Source organism: Phasianus colchicus, chromosome 3, assembly GCF_987193195.1.
Source record: "Phasianus colchicus chromosome 3, bPhaCol1.hap1.1, whole genome shotgun sequence".
Classification (NCBI taxonomy): domain Eukaryota; kingdom Metazoa; phylum Chordata; class Aves; order Galliformes; family Phasianidae; genus Phasianus; species Phasianus colchicus.
The window spans coordinates 68,533,877-68,555,024 of NC_143438.1; the positions used below are offsets into that span (position 1 = coordinate 68,533,877).

The window sequence follows — 21,148 nt, forward strand, 5'->3', positions numbered from 1 at the left end:
GGATCTACCTTGCAACTGTCTTTTTATTCTGAGTTCTTTAATCCATAGTCAGTAGATCTGACAGTTATTTTTAAAAAAAAAATCAGTTATGACATTACTAAGCATTTCACATTCTGGTAAGACAGTGCTAACATGAAACAAAGGGTAGCAGGGTTGTTTTCCACAGTTGACTGTGCTGATTAAGGAGCAACCAGAACGAATATGGCAAAACATTTGTTGTGGCAGATCTTACAGTCATTCTCACTGCAAAATGTGTATTGATGAAGCATATTAATTTTTGTACTTGTGTGATACTTTACCACTGTTTCCTCTTTCCTTGTAACACTGTGGTAAACTGAAGTGATACAAATTATATCCAGGAGGTTTTCTTTCTGTCTTTTTTTTCCTACTGTGTGTGCATATGTTCTAGGTCCTCACAACTGAAAAAGCTACAAAATGAGTTTCTGATTTTCTTCAACAAAGAAAAAAAAAAAAAGAAAGAAAAGAAAATGAAGGAAAAAAAAAAAAAGGAAAAGAAAACAAGGAAGCAGGGAAAAAAAAAAAAAAAGGAAAAGAAAGAAGAAAAAAAAAAAGAGGAAAAAGAAAAAAGAGAAATTCTATATGATAGAAATAATCCACATCACAGTGAAAGGTAAGAAATACTTGCCACTAGTGGTATATCAAAAGAATATAGGGAAATGGGTGCATTGGGAAAATTCTGCTAGACCAAAAGAACCAGTCATGAGTTTCAGTGGATTTGTGTGTTTTCAAAAGTGAGAGAACTCAACTGTCTCTCCATCAGTTATCCCATATGATAAGAAGGGAATATCTTTTGTGTACTTTTTTTCTGGATTCTCATCATGTTTCTGCAACTTTACAATTATATTGAACACAATTAAAAATACAGAGTAGTCTTTATTTATTGCCTTGACAGGTGTTGCACACTTGATGAATTACTTTATCAGTCTTTGCATAAGAATATCTAGAAAGTAGAGAAACTTCACTCTGGGGAAAGATGACTGCATCTTATTTCTTCTTCATAGTCTGAGATTGTTGATTTGGTGCAGGGGAGGAAGGTTAATGTACTTTCACAGTGACATTTTGGCCAACGAATATTAACCAAAATTAGCATAGCAGCTGCAGCACATAAGATATCATGGGACATCTTTTTTCATTCACTTGTGAACCTGTCTCCAAACATGCAGATAAACTTATTGCAGCTGCATCAACTCCTTTGTTCCTATATACTGTATAGGTCCATAAATTTCAGTGGCTTCAATTCTCAGGAGAACAACAACATTTTATTATTATCACTATTATTGGTTATTTATTAGGCGTTGCCCAGAGGTCATATAAGACATGCTTCTCAGATAAATAAAGGAATTTCTCAGTCCTGTGGCTGAGTGAACTAACTAATCTTGAGTTGCCAATCAAACAGGAACTCCAGGGTCTGTTTTCTACTACTGTGTTATTACTTCAGAGTGCATAAACTGTAGAAATTGGTACAGAATACTATTCCTAAGAGTCTATATAATATCTGAAGATGGGGAAGTTGGTAAATGAATTAGAAATGAGGATAAGTTGCTAGACTTTGCAAAAGTTTTGTAGTGACCCTGAGAAGTGAGTGGACAGTATATTACATCTGGTACCTTAAAACAGCACAGTTTCCAATTTCTAACAATACCACATGCTGTTGAGAAATTGCTCTAGGAGTATTTTCATGCTGAGTTAAGAAGCTACAAGTAATGAAGCATTTTCAACTCTGAACAGAAAAGTGAGGGTAACTTTCTGTGGCAAAAACACACTATCAGAATGAAGCAACATGATCCTTTGAATGTAGTTAATATTCTACTATAATGTTTGTTTAGGGTTTCAAAAAAAAAAAAAAAAAAAAAAGACTAGAATGAGTGTGATTATTTAAAAAGATATGTTTAATCATATTTTAAAGTTAACTGCCTTACTACTTAATTTTTAATATCATAATTCTTGACCTTGGAAGATATTTTCACCTAAAATTCACTGCTTGTACTGCATTTTTCTTCTTTCAAAACAGTGAAGTTCTCTTATCAAAATATTCAGCTTAACAGAAATGCTTTTACCTCCAGCAGAGATATTTGGCTAATATCAGCACTGGCTGATATTTAATTGGCAGACATAGTACTTGGTTTTCTATGAGGCAGAATAACTACACATAAGGAAAACAATCTTTTTTTAAGATCCATGAGCTCCAGATTTCAGAGTTGAGTTAAAAATATATAGATTTAATGAAATTTGTGATTAGAATTGGACAAGAATAAGAGGATAATAAGAAGATAACTGTGGAAGAGGAGGGGGATCAAAGTTACTGGGCTTTTAGAAATTTGGGAAGTGACATCTCATTGACTTTCATCAAATTGTATCTAAATGTACACCTCGAGAGTTCTAAAGAGTTGATTTTCTGTGAAAGAAGGGCGAAGCACTGGAATGGTAGAAATGTTGCAGAATGGACAGAGTAGTTGAAATACCATAGTGGTGTTACTGTGGGAGGTTAGCACTCCACTGTGCTCCTCAATGTAGTCAGTCTGAAAAATATGTGTGCAGATCTGCCAGTGATAAAATCACTTCCACTCAGTGCAGTGGGAAAAATACTACCAATATTATGCTACCAAAGTAGTCATGCTTGTCACACTGGTTGGACTGCTGTGTATTTAAGAACTAGGAAAATATATTCTCTAAGAATTTATTTTGATCCATGGCTTTTTTTCAGATATTATACAGAGAGATTTTTTTTTTTTAAATTCACTTCTAGACTTGGCTGTGGGACAGATCTTTATATATATATATCAGTTTTTCTATTGTTTTACACTATCTCTACAGATCCCACAGGAAGACAGTGACTGAAGAGAAGCCTCTACTATAACACTGATCTTTTTGTCTTTGTGAGATTTGAATGGGGTGTCACCTAAGGATATATTTTTAAAAAGAAAAAATGAAAAATGTTCAAATCCATCTGAAATGAAAAGACTATTTTTCTTTGATTTGTAATCATCTGGGGATAGGCTGTGAGTCCAAGAGATGGTAAAGGAAAGTTATTATTCTGGCCTTGACTTTGTGAGGCTAAACACATCTGTCCTTCATCAGTAGCAAATTACTACCTACACACATTTGTAGAATCCAAATTCTACTGTTTCTTAGCCACCAGAGATAGCAGAAAATACAGCACAGGTAACAGCTGTTTTGCTGATATATGACAACATACCTGTTCCCAGAAAACTACCTGTTTTTCTGCTACCATGATATAATTTCATGTTTTTACCTATTTAAGTTTTTACCCATTATTTTCTGAAATAAAGGTAATATAAAGAAATAACAGGAAATTATGAATACAGTTCAACCATAGTATTTGGTTCACGATTAGTTGCCTAAAATTTAATTTAAATGTACAGGTACATACCAAAATTACAGAAGTTTTTCATGTTAAGAAGTCCTTATATTTCTCTGAAATCTATTACTTTACCGTTCCTATGAATCCAAGATCTTTACGACAAATGATTTTTAAAAAGCCTATTCTTTAAGTATGTTCGATGTGTTCTATAAGTATCATCTATGTGTTGCAGTTACTGACCTAAATATATCACAGGGTCTCTTTTTATACAGGTGATTTCAGGGTCATTTATATGTTTCTTTGTATGGTCAACACCATCATCTGGAGGGCAGACTCAATTTGCTCTTGTATTCTGCAGGTACATCCATAACTCAGATATGCAAGAATAAAAAGCCATTGCTACTGAGATGAATAACATCTTTATTAAAGTTCTTAGGTATAACTGTTCAATACACCTACAACATAAAACTTTGTTTTCAGCCTGAAGATAAATCCAGTCTTCCAGTTGCATAAACAGCCTAAGCCAAACAGAATGATCATATCTGAATGACTTATCCTACAATAAATATTAACTAACTTTTTTCAATGAAGCTGGTTATGTCAATGAAGATTCTTTTAAGACCTCTTATCTTCCATTATACTGTAGAAATCTTCCCTTTTTTTTTTTTTTTTTTTTCATTGAACAGATTCCAAAGCATCCACAGTAAAATAGTTTCAAGTGATTTGTGCCCTCTAACAAAAAACAGATCAGAATCCATACATTAAGCCAGGTATAAGACCTACAGTGCAGTAGGTCTGATGACCTGAGTGCAGCTGTTTGGCTAATCCATGCATAACTATACTACAAATTTTTGTCTGATTTCTTTTCAAATATGGTGGTAGCAGAACCTTAGAAATGTTATCTGGAAAGACCTCTGGAGGTCATACTGCTCACAGCGAGACTATTCTCATCCCTAAATCAAGTCAGCTTTGGCCATATCTGAGTCTTGAAAGTATCCAGTAATGGAGGTTTTTAGCCCCTCTGGAGTACTTTTTTAAGTGCTGCTGTGTTCTGGGGAAAAGATTTTTCCTAATGGGCCCTCAAGGCAACAATTTCAGGACACTTTCCCCTTTACTTTATTTGTTTCCTACTGGTTCTATCATCTTTCCAATCTCAACATAAGTAGCTGTGGGCTGATATCTTAATGTCCCTTAGCATCTCTTTCCCACACTAAATAAATCCAGTTCCTTCATATTTCCTTAGGGATTACATGCTCTGTCTCTGGTCAGTGTTAACCTTTTCCTTGTCCCTCTTCATTTTCTCAACATCCCTTTTCAACAGAGAAGACTAGCCTGCAAGGTGAATTTAAAATTTCTCATTTGTCCAGCTTAGATTTCATCAGCTTTAAAATGAGAATTCTTCAGTTCTCTACCTCCTTCTCTTTACCTTTCTCAGAGAGAGATGCAACATCAGCCTTTTTTTCATCAGCAAGAACATCCTCTGGTCGTTGTAAATTTTCTTTGAGGATAGATGAATCTCACCTTCACATCAGCCAATACCTGTAGAACTCCTAGATTTACCCATCCAGTTCTATGGATTAAAGACATTCAGATCTTGTAAATAGTCCCTTAGAACTTTTGCTTCTCAGCTGTTATTTACTTTTCTCCTACACAGTTTAAGTGGTAAAAGCAGAGTTCCAGGAGAAGACATTACTTGCAAGGATTGAGAACGGGGGAAATCTACTAACTCCTCCATTCTGGTCTGTAGGTGATCTTCTATAGATCTCCACTGCAGCACATAAAAGCTAGTCCATTTTCACCTTAATCTCTAAATTCTTACTGTTTCTCAACTTTCAAGGTTATCCTTGACAGAAGGTCCAGATACTCCTCCTTTGCCTGCCCTCCTGACTGTGTTGAACAGACTATTTCAACCATACCTCTCCCCAAACTGTTCATTACATGCCTGTTCCACTTCCATTCCTCCCTTTGTAGAACTAGTCTGTAAAAGCTGAGATATCTAGCCCAGAATATTTCCCCAACATGATGTGTTTCTCTGCTGTTGCCACGGCAACTAAATTTTAGGTTAAATAGCTGCAGGTGGAAATGAAACCTTATTTCTGCTGTCAGAGGCACCAGGCTTACAGCTACTGAGCAAGTGTCCTTTTGTGCTGTGTTGCCTTGTCTGTGCCTTCCTTCCCACCTTTAAGAGGGTTCATGTCTCGGCAGTCTCTCAAAGATTCTACCAGTGTCACTATTGTCCTTGAGCAAAGTCTTTGCATTTGTTGATGAAGAATATTTGCTTGTTGTAATGAAAATAAGAAGTAGAAGGGAATTCTAATTTTGTACTCACTATCTCATTTTTTGGTATAAACTCCAACCCCCACAAATGCTTTTGTGCAATATTGATAAAATTTTCAGGCTTTTGCAGCATGGGAAGTCAGACTAGCTGACTTCAGTTGCCCATACACTTAAATTCTATGGTCTATGACAGTTCTCCTTCTCTTTAATTATCTGTGAAGCAGGATCCTCTTCCTGCTGTGAAGAACACAGAAGAAGGAGATATGTCGGAAGAAACTCTGAAATTCTCCAGTGTAAGTCTAACCTTGTAGAGAGAGACAGAGCATCAAATGGGTAAAGCCTCCTTTTTGGAGCTGCAGTGCTATCCAGCTGAGCATGCAGAGAGAGGGAAGGCTAATGAACTTCTGTCCTGCTGTGGGACCGTGTGCTGAAGGATCTCTGAAATCTGATACACCAAAAGAGATTTTTCTCTCTTTTTTTGAGGTGATAGTACCTTTGAGTGCACAGTTCTCGTTTTTAATGTGTTCTACTGGAGGAACTAAACTGTGTGTATCTGCTGCTGTGAAACATTTTTTCTGCTTGCACAAAAGTAAATCTTGTGACAAAGTGATACAGTTCTTCCTCAAAGGCATCTGAATAGACGGATGTGGGTTCTTTTTTTTTTTTTTTAGGAACAGAGGTGCCCTCAAGTGATCCACTTGGTAACCACTGTCTGGACCCAGCTCAGACTTTGAAAGGTAACTGTAACACACTTCAGAGTGAATAGTTTTGGAATACAATCCTGCTGGAGACACCTGTTAATGGCTGCTTTGTGCATCGAAACGCATTTCCAATTTCTCTGCTGTAACTCTCTAATCTTCTGGAGGGACCCTACTAACCTTTCCCTCCCCTTCCTCCCCCCACTGATAATTGAAAGAGTAAATTTTGTGGAGTAGAATTCATTTTGTGAGACGTGTTCTCTAGGAAATCTCATTGAATTTCTACTGTAAATTATTGAAGCTAAAAAGTGAAGTTACTAAAGTCTGTCATTAGTTTCTCCTCTAGAGAATTAATACCTGAAGCATTATCAAGCATCTCATTCCAGTCTTTTCTGGGACAAAATAAAGATGAGCAGTTGATCTTCTGAGTTTGTTTTTTATGCTTATGATTTAGATTAAGCATGAACATGCAGCAATAGATAGTCCTCATGCAGAAGTAGGTCTCATATCTTAGGGAATGCCCATTAACTGAGATGGGCTTTTTCTGTCTATTTTAAATGTTAGAGGTACACATAACACTGAAAGCATTAACAGTAAATCATGCTGCTCTTTTCCTTCTTGGACAGTTCAAGAGGTTGATAGAGACTCTTGAGTTTTGTGGAGCCTCAGAATGACTCAAATAGAATCAGTAAAGTTTGTCTTTGTTTTTTAACATTACATATCCACTTGTTGGGAATGGATCCTGAATGCCCTCAAGAGATAAGTGATATATCTGGTATCCCTGGAATCAAGATGTATGTTGACTTACATCAGCTGAGTTACATCCCACCATATTCAAATTGTATGTGAAAGAAATGATCTATGACATAAATAATATCCTTTATCTAGAAACTAAGGTCCTCACTTATAAAGCACTCTTCTTAAGGGCCACTGATTTGAACATTTAACTAAAAGGGGATATGGGCTTATTGAACACTGTACTGTAAAAGAACATAATTCTCTTGCAATTCTTCTTTCTCTAAATCCTCCACAATCTTAACTGTTGCTGAGAGATTTAAAATAGGATTATATCAGGCTTTATCCTGCAAGGCTTCCAATTAGTTTTTAAGGCAATGCTCATATTTTTACTGTACCAGGAGAAGCAGCAAAATTTATGGATCATTAGGGCCAGTAAAGCTGAAAGGGAAGTAGCTGCAGTTACTTTAGACAAGAAATGAATGCACCTATTTTTCACTGATTTTTATGTTGTGTGTTTATACTATATGTCACTGCCTCCATTATGCTTAAAAACATGACATGGTTTTATCTTTTTTCCAATGTTAAATCTCCCACTGCTTGAAGAGAAGGAGCGTTAGCAAGAGAGAGAACAAATTAATAGTCACATCACCAGTCTTGATTCTCTTATTTGGGGATTTATTTGAACTCTCTGATAGAGGCTACTACCTTTTAGGGGAAATTGCAATAACACATGCTCTGAAAATCAGAGTAAAGTAATCCTATTTTATTCAGCATACTGTGAGGGTAGAAATCATAACACTAGCTTTAAATGAAAGCATTACACTAGCATAATTCATTTAAAATTTATTAGGAAGATTGATTAGATAAATAAAGATTGCTAAATATATGTTTTTCTGCTTAATGCTTCAAAATCACGTGGATTCGTTACTTTACAATCTGTCAGTTTTCTGTAGGAAACATCCCTAGTCCTCTGTACCCCAACTCAGCAGCCCATGGCCCCATTATATGTTTCAAAGGGGCATGCCTCTGTGTTCAGTACCATTATGCTTGAACATCACTTGGGCATCAAAGATGTGAGGCTGAATACATACGCAGGAGTTTTGCAAAACTAGATCCCTGCTTAGTAGGCACTCAAGGCACTGCCAGTTTTCACACGCAGCCTCTCACATTATGGAATGTCTTGCAGTTGACAAGAAACTTAGTGGGATCATTTCTAACTAGGTTCATGCTCACTGACAATCTTCTATGAGTAAAGTAATACAAAACAGTTACTTAAAAAGTCAGATTTCACGTAACAATTCAAAATTCTCAAATTTTGCATTTTTAGTATTTAAAATATCAAAATCATGTAAATTTTTTCCTTTGTTCCTCTGACCTTCAAAAAATTTCACTTTTATTTAGGTTTCTCTTTCACTGTAATATTTGAAAACCAATCTGATCCCCTAGTGCCAATACTGCTGCTGCTTTCTTTTGTCTCTGCAGGTGTTGTTATCGGTGTTGTAAAGGATTTTCACTGTCACCTCATGGACCCTCTGACATAAATAATATGAAACACAATGCACAGAACTGAGACCTGTATCAATTACTCCAATTATTGAAGAAAGAGATTCAAAACAAACAGCATTTCACTATGATTACCTATCATTTTATTGAAATTGCATTCATTGTAATGACACCTCCAACATAGCGTATGCATTCAGAAGAATTTATTCACAGAGGTCTTTCCTGTGATTTATCGGGAGTGCATTCATTTCCACAGAAATGTTTCAAGAGTTTAATTTTAAAACATTTTTGTATGTGAACCTTGAGAGTGTTTCCATTATAATTCAAGTGCTTCACTATACTGCAGATGCATTCTAGTTAAGCAGCAGAGTACAGCACTACTGATGGAAGTCCAAAAGTGACTTGACACATATCAAAGTAGTTTAACTCAAAGAATCACAATAATTTAATCCAGGTTCCAACATACAAGAGCAAGTGAAAAGTCTTGCACCTGGGGAGGAAAACTGCATGCATCAGTGCAGGTTAGGGGATCACTGCTGGAAAGGAGCTCTGTAGAGAAGGTTCTGGTGGACAACAGGTTGGCCATAAGCCAGCAGTGTGCCCTTGTGGCCAAGAAGTCCAATGGTATCCTGGAGTGCGTTAAATAACCCATGGCCAGCAGGTTGAAGGAGGTGATCCTCCCCCTGTACTCTGCCCTAATGAGACCAGGTAGAATACTGTGTCCACTTCTGGACTCCCCAGTTCAAAAAAGAGAAGAATCTCCTAGAAGGAGTCCAGCAGAGGGCCACAAAGGTGACTAAGGGCCTGGAGCATCTCCTGAATGAGGAAAGACTGAGTAACCTGGATTTCTTCAGCCTGGGGAAAAGCCTGGGAATCTGCAGGTTCCCCAGGGAGGTGGTGGATGCTCTGTCCTTTGAGATACTCAAGGTCGGGCTGGACAGAGCTCTGAGCAACCTGATCTACCTGAGGCTGTCTCTGTTCATTTCAGAGGATTTAGATTACGTGACCTCTGAGAGTACCTTCCAATTCAAATGAGTCTGTGATTCTCAGGTAAAATGGGGACACCTAGCTGTACTATTCTGCTATTCCCTCAATTACCACAAGACTTCTTGTGGGGACAGTAAGAATCCACTTCATTTGATTCACTTCCTTTTTCTTATATCCTTCTTTCTTAGTTAGTTTTGTCAAACATCAACAATCATTATTTAGTTTGCTGTAAAATTCAAGTTAATTTATTATTTAATTAATCTTTATAAACACTACTGAAGTATAGTCAGAGAGATAAATATACATAAGAATACACATAGAATCATAGAATCACAGAATCATAGAATCATAGAATCATAGAATCATAGAATGGCCTGGTTTGAAAAGGTCCATAATGATCATCGAGTTTCAACCCCCCTGTTATGTGCGGGGTTGCCACTAGACCAGCTTTAATTTCTCGTGATAACAGGACTTTTTCTTCCCAGGATTCACACTTGTATTCTTCTAGAAAAGAAAAGGCTGAATTGGATTAAGGTACATTTTAGCATTTATTTTTCTTATTAGTGGATAACCATAAAACCACTGTTGCTTCAAGCAGCAAGCTTCTTTTTGAAGGTTGAGAAGAATACACTGGATTTCAACATGCATATTTTTCCTTTGAGAAAAATTAGGCCATCTAAGCCCTAATAAATCTGTGAAAATAGTGAGGTGATTTCTTTTTTTACTTCCAGCAGGTCCAAGAAAGCATTTCAAAATTATGGTCAACACAATGCAACACTTGGAAGAAGGATAATATTTTTGTCTAGTTGAAATCATTCTGAACTGATATGTTAGTAGTCATGATGATTTCTGTAGTTTCCATTCCAGGCTTTCTGAAAGACTAGTTTAAAACAGAACAACAAAGAAGCAAGGAGACAGAACTGTAATTCAGCAATAAGAAGGTCCTAGGCAGCACCCACACAACACAAAGAAACTTCATGCTCTAAACACAGTGGGCTTAATTTCACAGTTGCACCAGCAAAGATGGCAGAGAAAAAATTCTTAAGGCATCAGTTTGGGGTTCTTGGTGAGACAACAGCTGACCCTGACTTTCCACAGCCCGTAGGAAGTGCATTGATCTGTAGGCTATAAGATATAAGGGCTTCGTCTTAGCATTGCAAACATCTTCTGTTGCATCACATCTTGGTAATTGCAGTGAGCCAGCAAAAACGTTACAGGGAAAAAAAAAATATTGCCAAGCATCTATTTTACTTTATGGAAAAATCATCTCTCTTCCATTCACTGTAAATATACTAGATCATTCCGTGGTCAGTAAGAATGAAAGGAGGCTATGCACATTTATATTTGATACGTTGAAAGTTCTGATGCTGCAAGAGATGTTACTGGTTATGGAAGGTAAAGGGCAAATAAGAAAGCAGCAGTCATCTGAGAAATTTTACTACCTTGACTTTTACAAAGACAGAAAAGAAATAAGGATTTTTTCTTAAGCAAATTGGAGAAGTACTAACTTATAACTAAAATCAGATGCCACAAAGGCATAAATGAGAACTCCTCTGAGGCAAGCTGAGACTAAACTCAAATTGCAGTCAATTAGAGAAATTAAATTGTTTTAAAGGCTATGTTTATGAGAGGAAATGAAGGCCAAGAAATAAACAGAAGTAATAAAGAATTTTTTTGTGATCTCCTTTTTTTTTTTTTTTTTTTTTTTTTTTTTTTACAGGAGGTCATTTTATTTGAGATAAACTCCTTCCTATTTAAAGGAGTACTAGCTTTCTTGTTTGCTTGTTTGTTTTTAATTATTTCAATTAATCTTTTTCCTTACAGATATTACATGAATTCTGTGCAGTCGTAGTACTTTCATTGGCTTAAATGTAATCATAAATTTGGGTATAATATTTCTACTTCCGTCATAAAGGAAAAAAGTCTAACTGATTACTTGAGTGTTGAGACCTTGATGCTGCTCTCTTTAAGAATATGCATTTCAATCTTATCATCCAAGGAAACCTCAGCTAGAGTATCTGTACTTATTAAGACTGCTGAAAACTTTTTTTTCTGTGTATAGTATAACACACTGCAGTTCAAGTAACTATTTCATCTTAGTAGAATGAACCCATTTAATTTTCTTTGTTCTTAATAACACTAAGAACAAACAAGTGCAGTTTTTAATTTGGTTTGCAGGTCTCTTATTGACTCTTGAAAAGCCAACCCTATATTTTATCTGCTGGAATCTCTGCCACCTATCATCAGAGTGTTCTTAGTACTGTAAGATAAAAGATATAGGTAAATAATAAAATGTACCATATGCTACCAAAATACAGTAAAACCCCTCATCTCACATAGGTATTTAATCAGAGAAAAGTCTACAAATAAATGATTTCTTAAGGAAGCCAGTGTATTCACTGCTACCATTCAGGCACTGTAAAATACAAATATTGAAATGATGCAGAAATGGTGGTGCAGAAAGGAAAGTATTTAACTGTCGACAAATCCCAAGACAGCACTCCAATGGTTTTAAAGCTGTTCAAAGTATTTTATGTCACCATAAAAACTGCTGCAGAGAATAAGGTATTTCTTTGGCTACAGTGAACCATGAATAATATTGCAGAAATGCTTAATTTCATTTAATAGCATTGAGATGTGCATTTCATATAGGAGACTGTCTGACTGCATAGAAAATTTGATTCACAGCAGTCCCCAGTGAATGGTCAAATAATCTATTATGAATAAAATCCATTGTAAATTTGACCATTTCTCATAGAATAATTACCCATGAATAACTTCTTTCATTATTCAGCCAGCTCTAGACCACAATATATTTATTTCTAAGGAAACTACTAAATGATTTGAGAAACTTTTGACTGGAGAGTTACTTAGTTTCACTTGAAGTTTGCACTCACATGGGGATACTGCTATGTTTGAATACAGAATTTTATTATATATAGCACACTTGAGCATAGAAAATCCCATAAATTTTATCAGACTATGATCAGGAAGTTTCATGTTGGAAAAATTCACAATAATTAATTGGATAACCATTAAAAATTCATTGTGTTTAATAAATAGAAATTTGGGCCAAACTACAACTGCAGCTGATAGCGCTCTGTCTACCACATTTCGTTCTGTATAAGGTGTCCAGTCATCAGCTGTTGCACCATGTCAACCTCCTTTTTGTCAGTGCTGCATTTCAAGTTTTATGAATATTCATTTTTGTAAACAAAAAAAAAGTGTTTATTTATGTTGCACATTCGGATGAAATCAAGAAAAGCCTTTTGCAGAAGACCATGAGTTGGCAGGCCTCTTCATCTCTGCTTTCTCTGAGAACAAGCAAAGCCTTAATGCACTCAAAGAAGAAACTATCTAGTCTGGCTGGACTCTAAGGCTTAATGTGATCGTTAAACTATTCACCATCATAGCCTTCCTTTGGATGCTCTCCTAATAGTTAGACATTGTGGTGCCCAAAACTGTACACAGTGCTTGAGGTAAGGCCACACCAGCACAGAGTGGGAGATGTCTTAATCTTTTCAGACTACAGTACCAGAAACCTACTGATAAATGGCAGTTTTCAAACCAATCGACATTAATGTGAATTTCACTTCACAGCACGTGAATATTCTCCCTGCTGGTTTCAGAGCAGGAAATCTGGAAACTCAATTATTTAGGGACTAAGTGTGTAAAATATAGCAAGCATGTTCATATTTATAGCGATAATATTGTTGCTTCAAATGAAAGTGTCATTTCTCTCCTCTTGTTGACAAATGTATTTTATCACAATGCTTATGAATGCTCCAAAATATTTATTAAAGCATGTTTTATTCCTCTAATTATGTCCACAAGGCACACAGTTATAGGAATAGAAGAATTGGTGAAAACATTTCTTCCTTCATTTATGGTCTTGTAGTTGACATTTTAATTTCAGTACAATGTTGTCAATACCACACAATGCAACAAGGATCATTAAGACAAAGAAAATGAGATAAACTGACAGAGGGTGGAAAACCATCTGAAATTTTAACTGAATGCTGCCTAAGCCTATTTGTGAGGCTCATTGAATCTGTGAGGTTGCCTCTTCTTTCACACAGCACTTGCATGGTGTATGCTAAGAAATTTTGCTCCTCACTAGATAAAACTACTTGAATAGTAAGTAGATTTGCTGTAATTTTTAGACAACAACTAATGATGTGTTGCTTAGTTGTGTGTGTAGCTGTGAATTAGGGAACACAGCTCTTAAATGAAGTGTTCACAGATGCTGCACATTCTCCGGGAAATATCATAGGGGTTCCTCCTCTATTCAATGACTTGATTGCAGTCTACAATCTGTTTGAGTATGTGGTTTAATGACATAAGGAACATTTTTGCCCAGGGAGGTGGTGGAGTCACTGTCCCTGGAGTCATTCAAAAAAACGTTTAGGTGTGGTACTAAAGGACACAGTTTAGTGGGAAAATACTGGTGGTAGGTGGACAGTTGGACTAGATGTTCTTGGAGGTCTTTTCCATCCTTGGTGATTCTGTGATTTTCTGTGCCCAGTAAAAAAAGCTGAAGTATCTTGAGATTTACTGAAAGAATATAGTCATGCATTGATTTCAATAAAACACATATGAATAATGCATTAATATGTTTAGTACCATGTGTACATAGGACTAATTGAAAGACACATTCACTGAGGTGTTTATACTCTGTTGTATGTGTTGTATATGTATCTTACATATTGCCAAGTTTTTCAGACTTTCTCTGAAACTCATCTGATTTGCAATAGTTTACAATGACTGTTCATAAGAGCATTTAGGTTTTGAATTCTTGTTTTTGTTTCTAATGCTTCTACCTCCAACATAAAAACAGAATAAAAGTTTTTCTTGGAGTTTGGATTTTTGCATCTCTTTTTTTTCTAATCTTTCTAGGTAATGTTTTTCTCTACACAACAATGGAAGAAAAAGTTATTTTATGCTTCATTAGGCTAGGTGACATATTCTTCCAAGATCTAATGGTCAGCAGTATTTTCAGCAAATTGTGTGTTACACATGGCTGCAGTTTACAGAAAATTATAGAACAAGTAGGTATAGAATATGACAGGTCTGATTATGAATATATTGACAAAATTTCTTTTCTGTTCTTATGCCAGTCATAAACAGATCTTGCTTTCTGCTTACATGCTAGATATTCAAAAGTGTTTGCCATGTATCTTTGATAAATGATACTCTGAGTTGCTGGGATCTGTTTGTCCTGTGTGTTTATGATTGATCACCTAAGCCCAATTACATTATTTCTACTTCCCATTTTGAAACTCTAGAGAAATATTTTAACTGAGGAATAAAAACTTGTGGCAGTTCTGGCTCACAAGTATGTAGTATGCTTTCATGAAGTATATGCTTTTCATTTTTAAAAAATAATATCCCTTTTGAATTTTGTTGTGCTATTTTCTTATAGTAAGCCTTGTGTTGCTTCACTTGGTATGGAATTCCACCTCATTGTGGCCTTCCAATATTTGAAGAGAGTGTATAAACACGAGGGGGTACGGCTATTTACGAGAGTGGATAATGATAGAATAAGAGGGAATGGTTTTAAACTGAGACACAGGAGGTTTACATTAGATTTTAGGAGGAAGGTTTTCACACAGGGGGTGGTGGGATACTGGAACAGGTTGCCCAAGGAGGCTGTGGATGCCCCATTCCTGGAGGCATTCAAGGCCAGGCTGGATGTGGTTCTGGGCAGCCTGGTCTGGTGGTTGGTGACCCTGCACATAGCAGGGGGGTTGAAACTAGATGATCATTGTGGTCCTTTTCAACCCAGGCCATTCTATGCTTCTATGAAATCTGGACAAATGAGATAGTAAATATGAAAAGTTATGAATGTTTATTTTTGAACTTCAAACAGAAAACTTCTGCATAGCAAAGATGCTAAATATAATGATTTGCTTTCTAATGGAAAACAAAACAAAACAAACAAACAAAAAACCAGCCAGCACCTAGAACTCTATAGAGAGCTTTTTCTTAAAACAACCAGCAATTATTACAAATCTTTCTGTGTGCCTCATACCCTCAGACTCCAAAGAACACTTATGTTTTGAACATATTGCAATACTGTGTGAGCACTTGTTCTACACATCACTATATAATCAAATCCCATTTGTCTTACAAAAAAATAACGCCTCTAAGAAACTTGTGATAGTTTGAAAAGACTTAGGTTCAATATTGTGGTTGTAGGGGAATTGTCATGTCGCAGCCTGAACTGATGATTGAGCTCCTGGTGAAGGGGGTAGCTGGCCAAAGGAACACAGGTACAAAGAACTTATCTGTGCTTCCCACGGTGCACTGGAAGGAGTGCACCCAGGGTCCACCTCTCCCTGGGCTTATTTAAGGGCTAGCCTCTAAAGCAAGGCTGTTTCCTTGACAAAGGCTACTACTTGAGAGGAAATATTCTATAGCCAGAGACCCTCATTACCAGCTGGGTGATGCAGCTGTTTCCTACATGTGATCATTGGTATCCCCGACAATACTTTGCCTAATTTGTCAGAAGCAGTTTCACTGTTTCTTAGGACCAACAGCAATAAATCACCTATGTCCAATATAAAGAAATTCCACTGTTTGTCCGGATCAGCTGAGCTGTTTTTCGGCAGTGATGCAAAGTAGCCCCATTTCTATACTTATAATATTGGCCTAGGACTGCAGTGCCCCTGGGCTTTGCTGAAACAGTTTAATCAGCTACTTCAAGATGTCAGTGCTAGACTTCCCTTAGATTTTTGCTAAGACTGTTTCTGGTTTAAGAATAGTAGGAAGCATTATATTGAAATACAGTTTCAAAACAGGTTGTAAAATGTTTTCAAGTTCTGAATATGGATGAAGTGCTTCCAGTTTGGCAGATTCATTTTTCCCTCAAGATGAGTGTGCTATATCGTCAAGATTAAATGTAGTTAAGCTGCCATGGTTCTTCGCTTAGCGCACCCTCTCTAAGTTCTCACTCCTACAGGTAGTCCTTTAAAAATGAGTTAGCACAGAGAGTCAGTAAAAAATCTGACAATCATGGAATCCATTTTAGAAGATCTGCTCTGATTATTTTCATCATCACATCTTAATGATCCGTAAACTGAAGAAATGAACTAGTCAAGTCATACAAATGCACATAAATAGTCTTCACATCACATGGACAGAGCAAACTCTGCTCTGTACCTGAAACAAAACTGATCCCCAGAAAAATTTCTTGCAAGCCATCACTGACTCAAATGCCCTGTGTCCTTCCTTTAACTTAGAAGATTCACTTTGAAATATGATCCTGCAGTTTGCTCATACATTCCCAAAGATGCCTTTTTCTGAGTTGTATTCTCATGAATTTCGCAGATCTAAACAAGCAAACTCTCTCACTTAGCATGAGAAATGGGTGGAGGCTTCTTTCAAAAGGCACTGAGGGCAGCAGACAGAGACCTCTGACCCACTCAGAAGCCACTTGATCCTCACTGTTAGACAACACTATTTTAGAAAATTCCTTATTCTGTTTTCCGACCTGTAAAGCCTGTTACGTCTCAGCTTTACATGCATTTCCTTAGGCATCCTTGTTTGCCACTGTTCCTGACACAACAGTTTCCCTGGAGTGTGGAGAGTGTGGAGGGCAATCTGGGGCTCTCACTAGCACAGGAAAGCAGCTGAGATGCTGACTGTGAGCTTCACCTCCAAACTGGTCTCACTGCACAGCTGTTCAACTCCATAGTGGCTGGCAAGAGTGATGTATTTGATTTTGTTGTTGCCACAGTGTGCATTACAGCAGCTGTTGTCAATTGTTGGTTTTAGGAAGGGGCAAAAAGGCCAGGGCCCTTCCCAACCAAGCGTGGCACATTTCTGGAGAAAGTAGGTCAGATTCACCATAAAGCATTGTGTGAGAGTTGCTCCTATCGGGATTTGTACAGTCACATCAGTCACGAACTTCATGTAAGCTGTAGATGCCTATGTGAGGAACTGCACGGAGACCTCAGCATGAAAAGCAGAAAAGAATTCTGTTCTGTGAAGGGTTGTCCTAACCAAACTAATCTCCATGAGATGCAAGCAGCTTTCAGCAGGAGACTAGGCAATATGTCTCTCACTTCTTACACATCTGTTATGTGATCTTCTCCTTGGATGGAAAGTGTAGAACACAGTAGAAGATGGGATGATTTTTATGAGCCATCTTTGTTAATTCACCATCTCTGGGTATGAACTGAACAAGGTCCTGGGTATCTGTACACGAGATATGGGACTGCATGAGATGCGGTAAGACCCAAGAGCAGTGATGTGGGGGAGATACTGTTTTGAGCAACTAAAAATAAGTCAGTTTACACTTGAATGGACAAATGAAGAGTAGGGTGATATTATCAGAAGTAAGAAGGGGTCAATCTTAAATCATAAGCAGTATTTCTGCTTGACACTTAATAAAATAAATGCATTATGGACACTGTTTGTTTGCTATTTGGAGTTGTTTTGAGAGTTTTGGTGGGTATTATGGTCAAAAATTTCAAGTGCTGCTCTATAACCTTAACAATTAGTAGCAAGCCATTGGGAAAAAATAAAAAATAAAATAAAAATAAAATAAAAATAAAAAAGGAGAAAACAAAGACAGGAGAGGGAAGATTTTTTCTTTTCTCTGGAAACTGGAGTTTTACATCAATCATTAAACAATAGTTTCGATAACATCTTCAGTCTTCATGATGCTGTGAGTGAAAGCAATAACATAAGAATAGGTCATTAAGCTGACTAAAATTTTGTTTAAGTATTTTTTTTATGACAGATACTGAAATATTTAGTTGTAGACATAATGAATGAACAGTGTTGTTGGATGGAGACCATATAGGGTGGATCTCTAAAACAAGTAAGTCTTTTTCCTGGTGAAAAGCAGAGTAAAGTTTACTTCCTGGTGCTTGCAGGCATATTTTTTTTCAGTAGAGTTTCATGTCAGTAATTAGCTCCACAAGTGCCTATCAGCTGTTAAGTGATTCTGTTTAATTATCATTTTCTTCTCCATAATTTAGTTCTGGATAAAGCTGTATTTGTCAGAAGTATTTTAATGAGGATTTTGAAACTGTTGTTCAAACAAACACTTAAGTTATTAAAATTGGAATCTAATAAAACAATCTCATGAAACACAAACTAGTGACAGCAGATAAATATTTTATGTTACATTTCCCTTTCTAAGCATGAAGGTAAACAATGATATTTCTGTATTCCTTAATCACTTGTAACTAATGCATTCTGGAGAAGACATATTTTCTTTTCTTGTAAGTTAGTTAACGTAATGCTTCAGGCTTAGGTTCTAGTCTGGTTTGTTCACAAAAATATTTCATGCGTCTTGAATACACCACATAGACATGAAGAAGCATGGACATACTGAAGTGTTGCTTCATTTAATGCTACTGGAGTTTAGCAACCTATAAAATTTTGTCAAAAGAGTGAAAATTTTATTACATATTGAATATCCATATTCTTCTTTATGATAAAACAGACACCAGTCATTATCATGGAGTTTATGTTTGGCTGACAGTATGAGATAATAATCCCCAAAACTTTAAACATTATATGGTAAATCTCAATAAGAATGTCTAAAAAGTTAAGAGGAAAAAAAGTTGTTCCTTTTATTTTAAAATCATATTTATTGTTTGCTGCTAAGAAACTTGAGGAATTATTCAGTATTTTGTAGGTTTCTGAGGGAAACCAAAAGCTAATAAAGCTGCTTATGCCATGGTAAATTATACACTATTTGCATTCTTTATACATGAAACACTATTTATCCAAGAGAGGAATCCTCCTACCCCTCCTGAGGGGATAAGCTTGTGAATGTGGACATTAGAGGTGAATCCTGATAAATGCCCTTTTTAAGGCTAGTTCTGCTTCAGGGTGATAAGACCTAATTCCTTCAGTCTCTCCACATTTCAGGTATCTCAGCCCTCTAAACATCTTCATGACCTTCAAGGCATTTTCACCTTCAAGATATGACAAGACTGTTGAGATCCAGGAAGGAACAGGTGACAGACTTCTCAGGCAAGGAAGCAAGTCTGGTCCTCGGAATGCTACCAAAATACTTCCAACTAAAAAGTAAGACTAGTGGAAAGATGATAACAGGCAATGTTTCTGGAGACAATCTACTGACATCTCTGGGCCTAAACCTGTTCAGCACAGAAAGTGATGTCTATGTTTAGGGAACATGACAGCAAATTTCGGAAGGCTGGAAAATTAATAAACCATCAAACAAAATTATTATTTTTTTTAATGTAAGTGATGAATTGAGTAGAATTTGTAGTACTTTATTTTCAATTTTTCTTAGGGAAAAGGGGATAGATCATTGTCATTTTTAGTTCCTGGTATTATGAATACATATATTCACAGTAGTAAGAGGAAAGCCTTCTGCATCCATTGTGTTGAATGTATAGTTTTTATGTAAATTTACATCATGGAGTCATAATGTTACGGCTAATTATAATTCTTTTTCATTCATTATTCATAGGAAGGCAAAACACGAAGTCTACTATTTTAGAGTGGAGGAGTTATTTAAGAAATGAGAATCAATAGAGAATCACTCTCCCCAGTGGCCTTAACTGAAGCCAGTTCCTAAAGGAAGTAAGTACTAGCTTAGATAACTGAATAAGACAAATAACTAAATATGCCATAAAAATGTTAGAATTTTGAAAATAAAATTTTATTTTTTTTTCCTAGCAAAGGTAACTTATGGTGCATATTTTATTTTTTCCCTTCTAACAGTTCTGTGGCATGGATCTTTAGGAACAGCATATCAACTATCACTAGGATTAACTCCTGCTTTCCACAGCAACAGAAGTGTAAAGGCATCTCGTGAAGGCACAGGTGGGCCTGGTGACAGTAAAGAAGTTGACCACTGGAAACCACTACCAGGCAGTGGAGATATCAGCAGTTGACCAACTAGTGTTGCTGTCAGGAGGTCTGGGAAGACTTTCAGGGACCATGTGCTCTTTCTGGACACATCAATGAGCTGCACATCTTTGTGCCAGGCACTCCACCTCCCAGGCTTTCACTGCTGGGATCAGTTTCTCCTGAGAGTACTGAACACAGAAGCCAAAATCTAACCTATATCAATAAAAGCAGAGTTATTAGAAGATAAATTTGGGGGAGGAGAACTTGTTTGTTTGTTTATTTTTTTTCCAGACAGTCTCAAAAACCCCAAGATACTTCTTATGAAATATCTTCCTTTCCTTTATAAACCCAAATGCTCTGTTATTGTTCTTTTCAATACTCTTGAAAAACAAATAATTTTTGGCTTACGGAGCTCCTGAGTGGCAAAAATCTAGCCAACTTTCAGGAGGAGACAAGCCATGCAGAAATGCAGAAGCGTGGATATGAAGTGTTTTATCAAATAAAAAATCTTAAAATCCTGGAGAGGACAGTTATGGCTGAGAGCAACAGCGCCCAGAGGGCTGAATTTAGCCTACAAGAACACTGCACACAGAACTGGATTAGAAATGAAAGCTGCATGATGCTTTTACAAACTGAGTTCAGGAAGAAATTTAACAGTTCTAAATACAAATCCTACCAGTCCCTGGGAGGTGTGTCATTTACTGCAAAAGCTGATTACACTTCATTATCTCTTTTTTATCAAGTAATGGGTCATACATTTCAC

The 21,148-nt window shown here is 36.5% G+C and overlaps 1 long non-coding RNA gene across 2 annotated transcripts; it reads left to right on the forward strand.

Annotated features, from left to right (window-relative positions):
* The first annotated feature begins 17,010 nt into the window (after positions 1–17,010).
* On the forward strand, positions 17,011–20,618 carry LOC149918656 (uncharacterized). Of its 2 annotated transcripts, none has more exons than XR_016465625.1 (4): positions 17,011–17,778; positions 19,435–19,593; positions 20,003–20,115; positions 20,257–20,618. It is a non-coding gene; the product is annotated as an uncharacterized LOC149918656 (long non-coding RNA). The 2 variants fall into 2 exon arrangements; XR_016465626.1 differs by lacking the exon at positions 17,011–17,778 and adding an exon at positions 18,326–18,373.
* Positions 20,619–21,148: the final 530 nt, after the last annotated feature.